This window comes from Dicentrarchus labrax, unplaced genomic scaffold, assembly GCF_905237075.1.
Source record: "Dicentrarchus labrax unplaced genomic scaffold, dlabrax2021, whole genome shotgun sequence".
In the NCBI taxonomy this organism is placed as follows: domain Eukaryota; kingdom Metazoa; phylum Chordata; class Actinopteri; family Moronidae; genus Dicentrarchus; species Dicentrarchus labrax.
Genome location: NW_026136709.1, coordinates 17919171 through 17933282, shown reverse-complemented (window position 1 = coordinate 17933282; position 14112 = coordinate 17919171).

Below are 14112 nucleotides of genomic sequence, written 5' to 3'. Positions count from 1 at the left end.
CAGTAAAATATAAATAGCCAAAGCAAATGTAAATGTAGTACAATGTACTTTAAGGTACAGTCATTAGAAATAATGTTGGCTGGATTACCTTTCTCATATGTACTTTATTTAAGTAGCGTAATAATTTCAAATTTTACTATCAATATACTGTACAGTAGTCATCCTGTCCAGCAGCCATCATATTTAGTAAAGTCACGTGACTGGACATCTTGAGTCACGTCCTGTCATGCAGTACATGGTAACTGCTGAGGCTGTGAAAACCATCAGCAGTGGCTCCACATGGATACACAAAGATTACAGCTGATATCTGCTCCAACCTGCTGCTTGACTTGACACGAATCCAATCTCTGGGCAGTTCTGTAACTGTGAGCGTACACTGAAATCATCAAGCCACCCCGCCGGGCAGCCAGCCCACGCCTGATGTTCCCCGGACACAGTGTGGAACCGGGCTGACCAGTGATGACAGATGGGTACTGAGATACCAGAAACGTGTGTGGCAGTCACTATCCCCCACGGAAAGTATGCAGTGACAGCAATGAGCCACCTATAAAGCAGGGGGGAGGTGAAGGAGGAGGAGGAGAGGGAGGGACATGTGAAAGGAATGATGGGTGGGCGATTCAATGCTAGGCAACAGGATTATGATTCATCCCGGGGTATCAGTCACATAAGTCGCACACAGAAGCTACGGATGTGAGACCCTTCCAAACGAGAGGCGTATTATGGATCTAACAACTTCAAACTGGTGCCATTTCCAGTTTTGACCCCTTTTAACCTTCTTTTCATACTAAACACGGCTGACCCGATGTTGCTAAATGTTTCTGTAAAGCTACTTCTGTCATACCGCTTAAAAATCAGAGATGGGAAGCTCTTTAGATCTTTTACTTAAAGGCATATGTGCCCGAACTCCTGAGCATTCACGGGGAAATCATACTGAAAGGTGGCAATATCAGAAAAATACTAATGTTGTCCAATGAAGATAAAGATAGGAATAGTCACACTGTCAAACCTGAGTTGTAAAAGAGTTTTTGTGGTAAACATTTTCTTTGGTGTTGATTTTACTTGGTTGGTGGCAGTTAATTGTTATGTGGTGACTGTGGTAATTATTACTGTGTATAAATATAAATATATATTTATATACAGTATATAAGAATATGCAACAAACTGAATTTTCCTTTCCTACAAAAAATACACATATTTCTATAATGGCCAATTTAAGTAAATAACAGGTTTACACACACACACACACACACACACACACACACACACACACACACACACACACACTTTTTGCTTTACTTTCATGTATTCTTTTGTTTGGTATTGATGGCACTTGGTTTTTCATCATATCAGTCTTTATGTGTTTTTATTGTCTTTGTCTCATACATGACATTCATTGTCTTCTATCTTTGTAGTCCTCGCATGCCGTAGGACTACACTCTCAAGTGTGTGCTTGTGTTAGGGATACACAGTTTTGCATTGGGGCTAATTACTGGAGTGCTCCTGCATTATGTTTGTGTGCCTGATGAAAGACTCGAAGCTTGTGTATGTAATTAACTAGAGTATGCAGATTGTAGTGTGCAGACATTCCTTTTTGTATCACTCATTATTGCCTTTCCAGCACCTGATAATGGTCAATTCTGCAAAAGCCCAGAAAATGACATTTGTATCGCTGAATGGCAATATTCATTACTGAATTATTTCTACAATATCTGCGAATGGAGACAGACAAAACTGCTTGGTCGAGGTTTGGGAAATATTATTGTCCTGGTTAAAAACCAAAAAGACAAAATTCATAGTTTAAATAGTCTTTATCTGCAAAGGAAAGAGTATCTATAAATAGCTTTCAATTCCTTGTTGAAGTCATTTTGTTACATTTCAGCCACCTTGCAATCCTCAACTAATCTGCAATATCACTCAACCCCAAAAGCTTCCAAAAACATGCTGCTTATTTTGTAATGACTTGCTTCAACTTGCTGGTAATAAACTGTGAATGAAAATGATTTAAAATACATAATTGCTTTGTGAAATCTTTCTCTCTCTCTGTGCATGCTCATACAACACTATTGTGCAAAATAAATATAGAAAGCTGTCAGGCCACATATGAATGTGAAATTAAATATGTACGTTATTCATAACAGACTGAGCGTGGACATCCTTTGGGTGCTTTTGGGGTTTAATAAAAGTGTCCACTGGTTCTGAAGAAATATATGCTTTAAGATGAATGAGGAAAAAGAGGAAGTGCATTGCCTCCTAACTTTGTTATTGCAGCTTTTCACACTCTAAGGTGTCAGCATATTCACAGTCTTAACTCTATCTTGTGTGTTTTATTGCTACAAAAGCTCGAACAGATATGTGATACCTTATCATTACACCCCTCAAATGATTTCACAGCTCATAGATTCATTTGGTCCAGTGAATAATGTCACGGTATGTGCAGTACTGCCAATAAAATTCCTGCTGAGGCACACTATCTAACATTAGTGAGGCAGACAAAGTGGATACAGAAGTCACACTATAGCAATCTCGCTCAGTGTGTGTGTTTGTGTGACTCAAACCAAGAGGGAGGGACAGTGTAGTATCCTGCTATGATCACAGAAGTGTCATGGCACGACTGTTGCCAATGAGTCATTACTCACATAACAAGCTAACATGGAGGCCTTCTGATCATGTGCTGTTACGCTTTCAGTGAGAGAGCAGGGCGTACGGCGGGCGGTTAGAGAGCGCTTGTTAGCCAAGACAACAACACTTCATTATCACTGGCTGAGACCACAGTCCAGACACTCAAGTATTTGACACTGGGGAAGCAGTCATCATTGTGTTTGTCTCTCACAGGCATACTGATGTCTGAATTTCTCCATTCAGAGGAGCAGACATATTGGAGGGGAGATGTCTCCACTTCAAGTTTGACTAAAAGCTGGGCAGTTTACCAGTTTTGCTGCTTCAAGTCTTTCCATCATCAACATTTCCTCAGTTTTTGACAAGACGCCATCCAGAACCTGACAAAATCTTCACTAGCTGTATGTCTGTCAGCCGAGTTATGAGTAGCAGTTTCTCAGCTCGTTGAGCTGTGCAAAGACAATTTAAAATTTTCTACATCGCTGTTACTCCCAAACTCAGCAGCTTACACTTCAATTCAGAATATGTACAAGTCAACAATTCTCATGAAAAGCACATTGTTGAAGATGTTTGTGTTAACAATGGATCATCTTCCACACATGCTGGATGCATGCGTGAGGGGGGGGTCAATCATAGTGATGAACCCACAGCGAAATAGAGTTTTTACCATCTTTGAGCTCATTGTTTTGTTTACCATTTTGGTTCAGTCCCCCGCTGCAGATAAAAACAGCTATTTCAGGTTTTTATACACTAATAAAAAACCTATTTATGAGTATGATACAGTATGCTACACACTACTTCCACTTCCTTCAGTGCTCACAAAAAACTTTTTGTATATCATTATTATTCCTCTTATTTTTATTTAGTCTTCATTCCTATCACCTGAATTAACACCATTCCCACAGCTCATTCTGCCTTATTTTCCAACCCCCAAAAAAAACATTATTCCCCAGCAATCACACTACACTTGTTCAGAAAATAGTCTAGTTTGCATTAACCTATTTATAAATGTTGATTAACTATTTATAAAGGCTTTACAATTCACAATCCCGCCTTTTTAGCTAATTAGGATGAATCCATCTGAATTTGACTGCTTACCTTAAGTGAGCATCAGGTCAGAGGAATATTTATCGTCAAACTATTGGAAAAAAACAAAGTAGAAGTAGTAACTTGTAATGTTGCAACCTTACTGTGCACAAATTATTACTGATTCATAAAGCAGAAATAAATCAAAATAAATGAATTAGTAAAAATTTTTAAATATTCTATACTCCTCATTATAAAGACATAATAAGCTTAGCTTTTTATGCTCTTTAGAAAAGAACTGGCTGTACGAGTACTCTAGTGCTGACAAAGAATGGAAAGGGTGATTTTGTACAACAATGTTGAAGCTCGAGTTTTGCTCCATCATGCAGTACTTGAACAGCAGGACTGACAACATGAGTAGTTGAAGGTTATAACTATTCAGTCTTTCACCCTGAAAGCCTACTGTCATGAGATTAAAATAAACACTGGGTTATTCAAATATATGTTCCTCTATTTTAAAATCAGAAAGTGTCAGTCAGTGTAACCGTTTAATCTATGATCCTCTTGAGATTCACTGACTGTAATTTTAATAACTGTTTATTCACATGCAAAAATATGGCCTCTCTCCTGCATGCTAATAGGCAAGAAAATGGCAACTTTTCAGATTCATTCTGATATCAGACACTGTTGACAGAATCAAACAAGGGGGCATGAATTATAAAGAGTCGGTTTGCGTGTGTGTGTGTGTGTGTGTGTGTGTGTGTGTGTGTGTGTCTATCTGCACATTTGGTTTCAGGTAATTTAAATACAATTTCTGATAAGTATTTCGGAGGTTAAAGAAGACAAGGTTGTTTCAGTATGGGTAGAAGGAAACTGTGTGTGTGTGTGTGTGTGTGTGTGTGTGTGTGTGTGTGTGCGCATGTGTGTCAGTCACTGGGGACAGTAAGTGTTAAAAAAAAAATGGGTGTTTTCAACAGCAGTATAAAGTGGACATGTCATCTACCATAAACCAAAGAGAAGTTGCTCAGGTTGGTTGTACCCATGTGAATAAAGAAGTTAAGGTGCTTTCTGATACCTGCACAGACCATGAAAATGGACAATTTTGTTTGTGCCACACTCATTTTAGGAAGTCATAAATCATATTTATAGTTATAGGTTTCTCTGCACCCTTCCATTTTCCATCCACAATGGCAACCTCACCTACTAGTTAAACCATAAAACATAGCAATATACTGTATATATATATATAAGCATGTACATTATATTGTATTGTTATATATGTACATTAAATATTTTTAAGAAGAGCAAAATCTAGAAGATTTCATTCGGAAATTGCCAGTTCACTGCAACAGTGGTTGTCCAATCATAGCTGTTATGCTTTAGATTTCTCCACATGTCGAGGTGATGTGTATGGGGCAGAGCGATACCAGACATTTAAAGAGTGTATTTTTAGCCTTAACACAAGAGCAAAAGTGTAATTTATTGATTAAACTGTGTCTCCCTGCTCCCTGTTAGCTGCAAAAATGAGCATTTTGCGCTAAATAGCTTACTATAGATAGATAGATAGATAGATAGATAGATAGATAGATAGATAGATAGATACTTTAAATTCAAGTATCCAGTAGCATACAAAATACAAAACATACAATAAACATACATTAGACTAAAATTAAAATCCCTAACCTTAAGAATAGAATTAAAAATAAAATAGAAGATAAAATATAAAGTATTATATATATAAAATTAACATTAGCTACAGTAAACAGTGCAAACAGTAAACAATGCAAATGGAAGTAAAACAGTGCAAATGGATGTGCAAATACAGGTAGAAATTGTCCATTGTCTATTATCTATTGTCTATTGTCTATTGTCCTCCCTGCCTTTACTGAGAGCTGTTGTACAGTCTGATGGCCAGGGGGACGAAAGAGTTTTTGAGTCTGTTGGTGGAGCTGGACTGGGACAGCAGTCTGCCACTGAACACACTCCTCTGCCTGGTGAAGGTGTCCTGCAGAGGATGGTGGGTGTCGTCCAGTATGGACAGCAGTTTGTCCAGGGTCCTTCTTTCTGCCACTGTCACCAGAGAGTCCAGCTCTGTGCCCAGTACTGAGCCAGCTCTCCTCACCAGTCTGTCTAGTCGACCAGCGTCTCTCTTCTTGCTGCTTCCTCACCAGCAAACCACAGCATAAAAGAGCACGCTGGCCACCACAGACTGGTAAAACATCTGCAGTAGTTTTTTGCAGATGTTGAAGGACCCCAGCCTTCTCAGGAAGTACAGACGGCTCTGCCCTTTCCTGTGTAAAGTGTCCATATTTGCTGTCCAGTCCAGCTTGTCGTCGAGCAGCAGCCCCAGATATTTATAGGCCTGACCACCTCCACATCAACCCCCTCAATGGACATGAGTTGGAGATGTGGTTTATTCCTTCTGAAGTCCACCACCATCTCCTTGGTCTTGGAGGTGTTCAGCTACAGATGGTTGGACCTGCACCACCTCACAAAGTCCTCAACTAGGCTCCTGTACTCCCCCTCTCTTCCATCCTTGATACAGCCAACTATCGCAGTGTCGTCCGAGTATTTCTGCATGTGGCAGAGCCCAGAGTTATACTGGAAGTCAGATGTGTACACGACACGCACGGAGCTACTGGATAAGCGTCCTGCTCGCGCCGGCGCCGGAAGTCTAGAATACAGTATCTATCTACAGTATTAACCTCTTCGACAGGCATGGGTTATGTCATTTGTTAACTACACTATATAGCGTGACAAGTTACATTAAAAAAAGAACCTAAGAGTAAATATAGCTTTGAAAATACACACATTAAAGCATAAATCTAACCTTTTGTTTGTAGTATGTTTTTCTATAATTAGCTTAAAACCCATCCAAGGGTTATGTTTTTATTTATAATGCTGTACTATAGGTCTAACTAGTTCTAAACTGCTAAACAGGAACAATGTTTCCATGTCTTCCACATGGATCAACAACTGGTGATGTTGTTGACTTGATGTTGCCTGGTACATGCAGCTTTAGCCTCAGTCTTTTACCATTATATATGCATGTAGGCATGATGTGCATTAAGAACCTTTTACCGGATTCTTTAATGAGTGAGCTCTCCTGGGAACCTGGGATATATATTTTTTTCTTTATTTATTTTTGCAATGTCCTACTTATTTCAGGTGAAAACATTTTTTTTCTTTTTAAAAATGATTTTTAATTTTAATTTGACTGCATGTCCACAGCATTTTAGTGTGAAAAGACAGCCAAAACTAGGAGATATAGATAAAATACATTGAACTTGATTAAAAAACAAAATTATTTGTCATTCTGGATTGTTTCACTTGCTTGTTGGTTGCAAGATATCTTTTATTCAAACAGAAAGCATTGTCATTATGTCTATATTGTTTGATAGGTACTCTTGAGTCCTTTGAGTGTGTTTTTATTTGAAAAGACTAGAACAAGAGAACAGCAGAATTGAAGTAGAACAGAATAATTCATTTTTATTGTGATTTAGTTATTTGTAAAACCTAAATCAACCTAATTTTGCTCTCCATTCTCCATTTCTTCCTTTGCATGTTTTATTTTTAGCAGAGATAATCCTGGAAGCATTTTCTCCTTTTGGTACTTGCATTAGCTGACGCTTTCATCCAAAGCGACTTACAATAAGTGCATTCAACCATGTGGATACAACCCAAAAATTGCCGGAATCATGCAAGTACATCAAATTCATCAAATAAACTGAATTGATTCAAGTGCTACATTTAGAAACAATGAGTTTTTGTTTTGTTTTTCATTCCATGGGCTGAGGTGCAGTCTGAATACATGAGTTTTCAGTCTGACAGAAGATGTGTAGAGTGTCTGCCGCCTTGTGTAAGGGGGGAGTTTGTTCCACCATTGTAAAGCCAGGACAGCAAACAGTCGAGATTGTGTTGAGTGGTTGCTGCCCCCCCATGCAGTGAGGGAGTAGTAAGCTGTTTGGCAGTAGCAGAGTGTAGTGGACAGGCTGGGGTGGTTTGACCATGTCTTACATGTAGGATGGGCCTGAGCCATTTGCAGCACAGTAGTAGCAAGTACCAGTTTCTTGAATCTGATGGGAGGCAGCCAATGTAGCCAGTGCGGGGTGCAGAGAGAGCTTGGAATGACTTGGTTAGAAGACCACCTGTGCTGCCTACTGGGTGAGGAATGGACGTATCTATAATATATGTTGTGGGGACTGAATCTGGAGGAGCAAAGAGCAGCTGTGCACAAAACAGTGTCACAAATATGCATGCTGTCCATTTTGGATGGAAAGGAAGAGGAAGTTCCCACCATCCCAGCCTATCACACAACATATCAATGGGAAGCCCAATATGTCCTCTTCATAATTGCCGCAGGGATTGATAAAGTAGCTCAAAGGAGTAAAAGGAGATGCATGTGGAAAAAATGGCCAGTGCAGAATCTTACACAGACTCTCAGGAGGTGTAGAGATCCAGTTAATAACAGTTAAATAAATATATATATAGTATCTGTAAAGGTTATTCAAGCTGTGAGAGCGGTCCATAACATTGTGAAAAGGCTGTTTGATGGCAGAAGTGCTCTCCAAAATCATTATATATTTCATGAATGTGGACTTTTGCTTGAAAGAGTCTGTGTTGGATTTATAAATTTTTTGATTCCAGTGATTCACATGTTACAGAAAGGATTGGAGAAAGGTCGTTACTTTGTGTTCTGTGTGAACCGTCATGTTGGGATATTATTAAGTAATCTGCACAAATTCACAACACAAATTATTACAGTTTGGGGGCTTTTTTTTCCTCACTGACACCTCCCGGGCTCTATGCATAAATTTTAAGTTTTGGCATTACACTAGGCTAGCAACAGCTGACAAAATGTGCTAGCGACGTTTGTCATTTCAGCCAACAATGACGGCTTCACAACAAAAGCAGCTTCTCATTTCCAATCCGACGGAAAGCTTTTGTTCACTTGTGTGTGAAATCAAAGACCAAGTGTTTAAAAAATTACAGCAAATTTCGAGTGGTAAATCTGCCACGGTTGCCATGGTAAACCGCATTCTGTGTTGTGCTCCAATGAAACACTTGACAGGCGTAGCAACAGTAACTAAGGGCAGTGGGGCTTACGATCAATTATTTGAGAAGTTTTGTGCCTTAAACGGTGTTAAACTTTCTCCCAAAATGTAGAGCTTTGAAAACAAAGGTCAGCTTAGTTGCTAGCTGAATCTGGCCAGCTGATTTCCATCAACAAAGCTCAACCTAAGGAAAAAAAACTAAACAGAATAAATAGCCCCTGTGTCCTCTTGTTGCATTTGATGGAGCTGGATGAGCCCTGGTGAATATCAAAGCAAAGGATATGTCATTTAAATAAATATAAATGGATAAAGCAATGAAGCAAGAGCATCAGCATTCATCATTTGGCAAGACTGCCTTCTTAATTTTATTATGCTTCCTTCCACATAACACAGAGATGTGCAGCTCAGCAGTGCCAGGGTTCTGTATTTTGTTTTGTGTCTTTCTCTGAGAGATGAATAAAATATCAGTATAAAGTGCAGATTCCAAGAACATGTAAGTTGCTACATATGTAAAAGTAATGCTTTCTCGCTCTGTAACATTTTTATCTCAAAGTGAGTTAAAATAGCACATCCGCCATTTGAAAGAACTGTTACAGTGCCTACACTGACAACATGATTGCTGCTATTAAGGGGAATGTTGTTACTATGGAGTTATTGAGTCATGTAAGACATTGATTTAAAATAACAAATGATTGTGTCTATCTGATTCTGGGATATTTTGGGTATCAAAATAATTCCCAGACTACCAAGATTTTGGAAAGAAATCCTTGATAAGAGAGTGCAAACTGCCCCTGTCTTTGATATGAACTGTTCATATCACATGTGCACTTTTTTTTTTTTTTTTTAAGGCGAGGACAGTTGGCAGATGTTTCTCTTTCTGTCTCATGCTGCTGTCAGGACAAACTGATTGATACAAACCGGTGCAGCAAAGGACTCTCCAACAGGAAATGCTGCCTGCCTGCTCCCAGTTCTTTGCTCGTGACAAATGTAGCCTCTAAGTGGCTGTGGCAGGCTGTGATCCTGCAGGACCCTTCATGTTCCGTAGGAGCGTTAAATTTTTGTCATTAACTCCAGGTGCGCCATCCCATCTTTTCTCCCTCTGTCATCGTTGGCCAGAGCTGCACAGCCCATAGTGAGCAGCGCTTTCACTTTCCGCTCTGTTTAAACCAAGTCCAGATAGGCGGAAAACGCATGACAGACAATCTCTGCCCTACTTGCAGCTACACCACACAGGCACGCACATCATACAGAGAGAGACACATAGAACTGAAGTCACAGAAGACAACCCACTTTGGGAAAAACAGGGCTGAGGGCCAGTTCTGAATCTGCCTCTGGCTGTCCTTGACGAACCTCCGGGCCACATCCTCCTGGGTGGTCTAAGCAGCGTGGAGCTCTGAGAAGATTTATCTGGATGCTTGACAACTTCTGCACCACTCATCCAGGCTGCTTGTGTCCCCATAGAGAGCATATGTCACTGCTTTAAAAGCAATGCTGCTTGACAATGACATTGTGGGGTTGTTTTTATCTGGTATTCACTTTATTTTGGAGCAGTTTTGAGGAGTTTTTACATTTGTTTGTCAAGTTACATATTTTCTTATTGAAACTTTGTAGGCTTTGTTTATTTAGATCCCCATTAACATTACATCATGACAATACAAATCAATATCACATATATACAACTCACAATTACTGTATATGATGGCAATACAACTTATATGGACTACTACTAACAAATCAGAATGACATTATATCTATATGATACATGCTGTGTATATACACCGATCAGCCATAACATTATGACCACCTGGGCATGCAGCCCCATACCAACAAACTGTGATGCACTGTGTGTTGTGACACCTTTCTATTAAAACCAGCATTAATGTTTTTAGCAATTTGAGCTACAGTAGCTCATCTTTTGGAATCAGACCACACAGGCCAGCCTTCGCTCCCCACATGCATCATGAGCCTTGGGCACCCATGACCCTGTCTCCGGTTCACCGCTTTTCCTTCCCTTTTGATCGGCACTGACCACTGCAGACCGAGAACACCACAAGAGCTGCAGTCTCCGAGATGCTCTGACCCAGTCGTCTAGCCATTACAATTTGGCCCTTCTCAAAGTCGCTCAAATCCTCACGCTGCCCATTTTCCCTGCTTCTAACACATCAACTTGAGGACAAAATGTTCACTTGCTGCCTGATATAGCCCACCCACTGACAGGTGCCATGATAACCAGATAATCAGTGTTATTCACTCATACTGTTATGGCTGATCGGTGTATATGCGCATATAAATAGTAAAAGAGGCTATCTCCCTCTAGTACATGCTGCCTTTTACGAAAAAAAAAACAAATTCAACAGATGTTGTGTCTTAGAAATGTTCCGAATGACAGTAACAAAGTCTGTATCGAAGTCATATGAAAGGAAGTTTTTGTAAATTGCCTAAATATGATCCGGCTGAACTGCAGTATCAGTCAATATTCACCTTGCTGACTGACATTGATATGTAAATAAGATGTTATTCACAGATATCAGTAGTGTTGTGTCACATCAATTTTGCGCTGGTTAAACGTTGTGTTGGTTATTTTCAACTTGGATATTGGAGAAATAATCACCCTCATTTTCCAGCACTGACACAAATTGCACGCAAACACTGATGTGCTCCATGCAGCAGCACATCTTGGATGAGAAGAGAAATAGACTGACAGACTGAAACAGGCGGACATGCTTATCTTTGGAAAATTTCTTTGTTTCCTTGGCACAAAAAGGCAAATACGGCAAAAAATCTGTATGGGTATCATCTCAGAATTTTACCAATTCTGCATCTCTACTTTTTAGCCATATGTCGATGATTGTGAAAGCCTACATAGTTGTGCATGCTAGATTATACCATGGTTAATTCTTTCCTTGAAGTAAAAACAAAATAATACATCTCAGTCATTAGAATTTCAAGTCATTGTAAGCTGTGGCCTAAGAGAAGTAACTGCTGATCAAACAAACCAATTAAATATGTACACACAACACAACACTACATAATGTCATTTTCATTCTTGTCGCAGGGGGCTGTGTTGAGTTAGTGCAGCTGGATCCCTTGTAGTTGTGCACTCAGTATTGTTCCTTTTTGCATGTGCATCTCCGAGTGCTGCGGTCAGCCTGGCAGTTGCACTTGATGACGCGCTGAAGCTTTTGAGGAGCAATGGGTAGGGTTGTCTGAATTGACACAAACACATTGTCACAAGCCTTCATACTTTTCTGGTCCTGATGTTTGTGGTCAGACCTGTGGCTTAATGTAAGTTGGAGTCCAGTAGGGCTGTCGTGGTGAAGGAATTCTCGCTCCTCCTGACTCTTGACTTTCAGCCAAATAAAGTCACCAGTTAATCAACATATTCGACTGAAAGTCACCAGTTAACAGGGTCACTTGTCAAATCGAAACACTGGCAAGTCATAGAATATGAAGACCACAGCGGTGGAAAATTGGGATAAATAGTGGACCAATCGTTTCCGACTGCGAGACTGGTGTTTCCACGAGTAAAGCCAAGGCTACATGACTTTTTTTCTGTGGTCCTGTAATCCTTGGTAATCCTAAGTAAGGAATACTGAGTAGCACTGCATTTGAGACGACTGTGTTGAGTCTCTTCAGCCTAGCTGCTCTGGGATGCTTTCCTGTCTTTCCAGTGATGTCACCTGTGGTTGTGGTGGCGGCCTGCTATCCCTTGAGGTTGGCTTGGCGCAGTATTTTATTATCCAGAGTGTCAGATGATTTCCCATTGTAGAGACTCACTATCGCTTTCTGTAAGACATGTAGAAGCCTAATGTGCATTTCTTGAGGGTGTATGATGTTGTATTATCTCTTAGAATTGCATGTAAGAACAAGATGTCCTTACATATATCTGGGTCAAGTGGTTGTTTTGTAGCCTTTATGTTCGAAATGCAAGGCTTCTTTGTGTTCTTTCTAAACTCAGAATAAAATCACAAGTCATGGGAGTCCAGGCTAGCATGTCATCTCCCACTAGCACAGTATTGTTGATAATAGCACACTGCACAACTTTGTGCACAATCAGCAGGTTGGCCTCTCCTAAGGAATGGTATCTCACAGTGTGCAGCTCTTCACTCAGCATGGATACAGATCGCTGCTTGTTCTGCCTTTTAACCAGGAACTGTTCCTTCTGCACTGTGACAATCACGTCGGCTGTAAATGTCACAGTGGCACCAATCTTCCCTTCTGACCATCTGTGGTGCATTGTTCTTTGTGTTGTTACTGTCATACCCATCAAATACGACTACAACCTTGCCATACTTCTTCCTTATAAACTCCATATACTGGTGGCATATCTCTTTATATGCAGATCCATGCAACCATGGGATGCGTTGAACAAGCACTCCACCAAGACATACTGGCTGCCATTAACTGCGTTGACTTCAGGGACATAAAATCTGATTGCTCATCCCCAACACTAGGGAAGATGGTGGCCATTTTGGATTTCCCAGATTTAAGGATTTTCCTTTTGGATGATTCTTTTTGTGTTTTTATTTGTCAAAGAGGATACCTTAACTAATTAACTTTTACATATATATAATATAATAATTGTCAGGACAACCACTCTAGAAAGACCAGGCTGTGGATAAACAAGATTCTTTGTGAAATGGTAAAATTTGACCGAACCTGTGCCTTTTCTGTAGAGGCAGCAGATGTTTAAAATAAAACAATGACATTTACCTGTGTAGCTTTTCATTAAAATTGTACTAATCCTTTTTTCATTCTTTTCAGAATCTTAGACTTGAGTGAAGCTGTGTCACCAACATATTCATGTTCAAGCTTTATAGCCACCTGTGCAATTGTCAGAATTATCTTTATGTACTTGCAAATGATCATTTTAGACATCTTTGTGTTATTCCACTTGTCCTTCTAATGTTTTGCCCAGAGTGGACTTAAATAAATAAATATAACAATAATTTAGTGCAACAATCAGAAAAACCCTGAGTATTATTACAACCCAGAAGGTTTCTATCAGAAGTATTAACAGAAAGCCCAGAGGAATCCGATAGAGCTGGTTGTTGTGGTCCCTACAAACAATAATGGGCCTTGAGCCTCATTATTGCTTGTTTTTAAATGTGTTCCTATGCCATCTTCTATCAACATGAATGCATTTTAAAAGATTACTTTGCACCTCTGGGTCATATTAAACCAAATAACTGCTCACAATTATGTTTTCCTAATTATGATTATTTCATGATTACATTACAGAGCTCCCTTGTCGTAGCAAAAACACAACATGGTCTCCAGGCTATTGAGGGAGAGAGGTGACAGTGTCACTAAAACCAATTAAAAAGCTATCAGAGGGAGCTGAAAAGAAAACATTTCCTATTAGATTGCAAAGTTAACCACTGGCCTGAGCCAAATGTGGCCACAGGAGCACTAA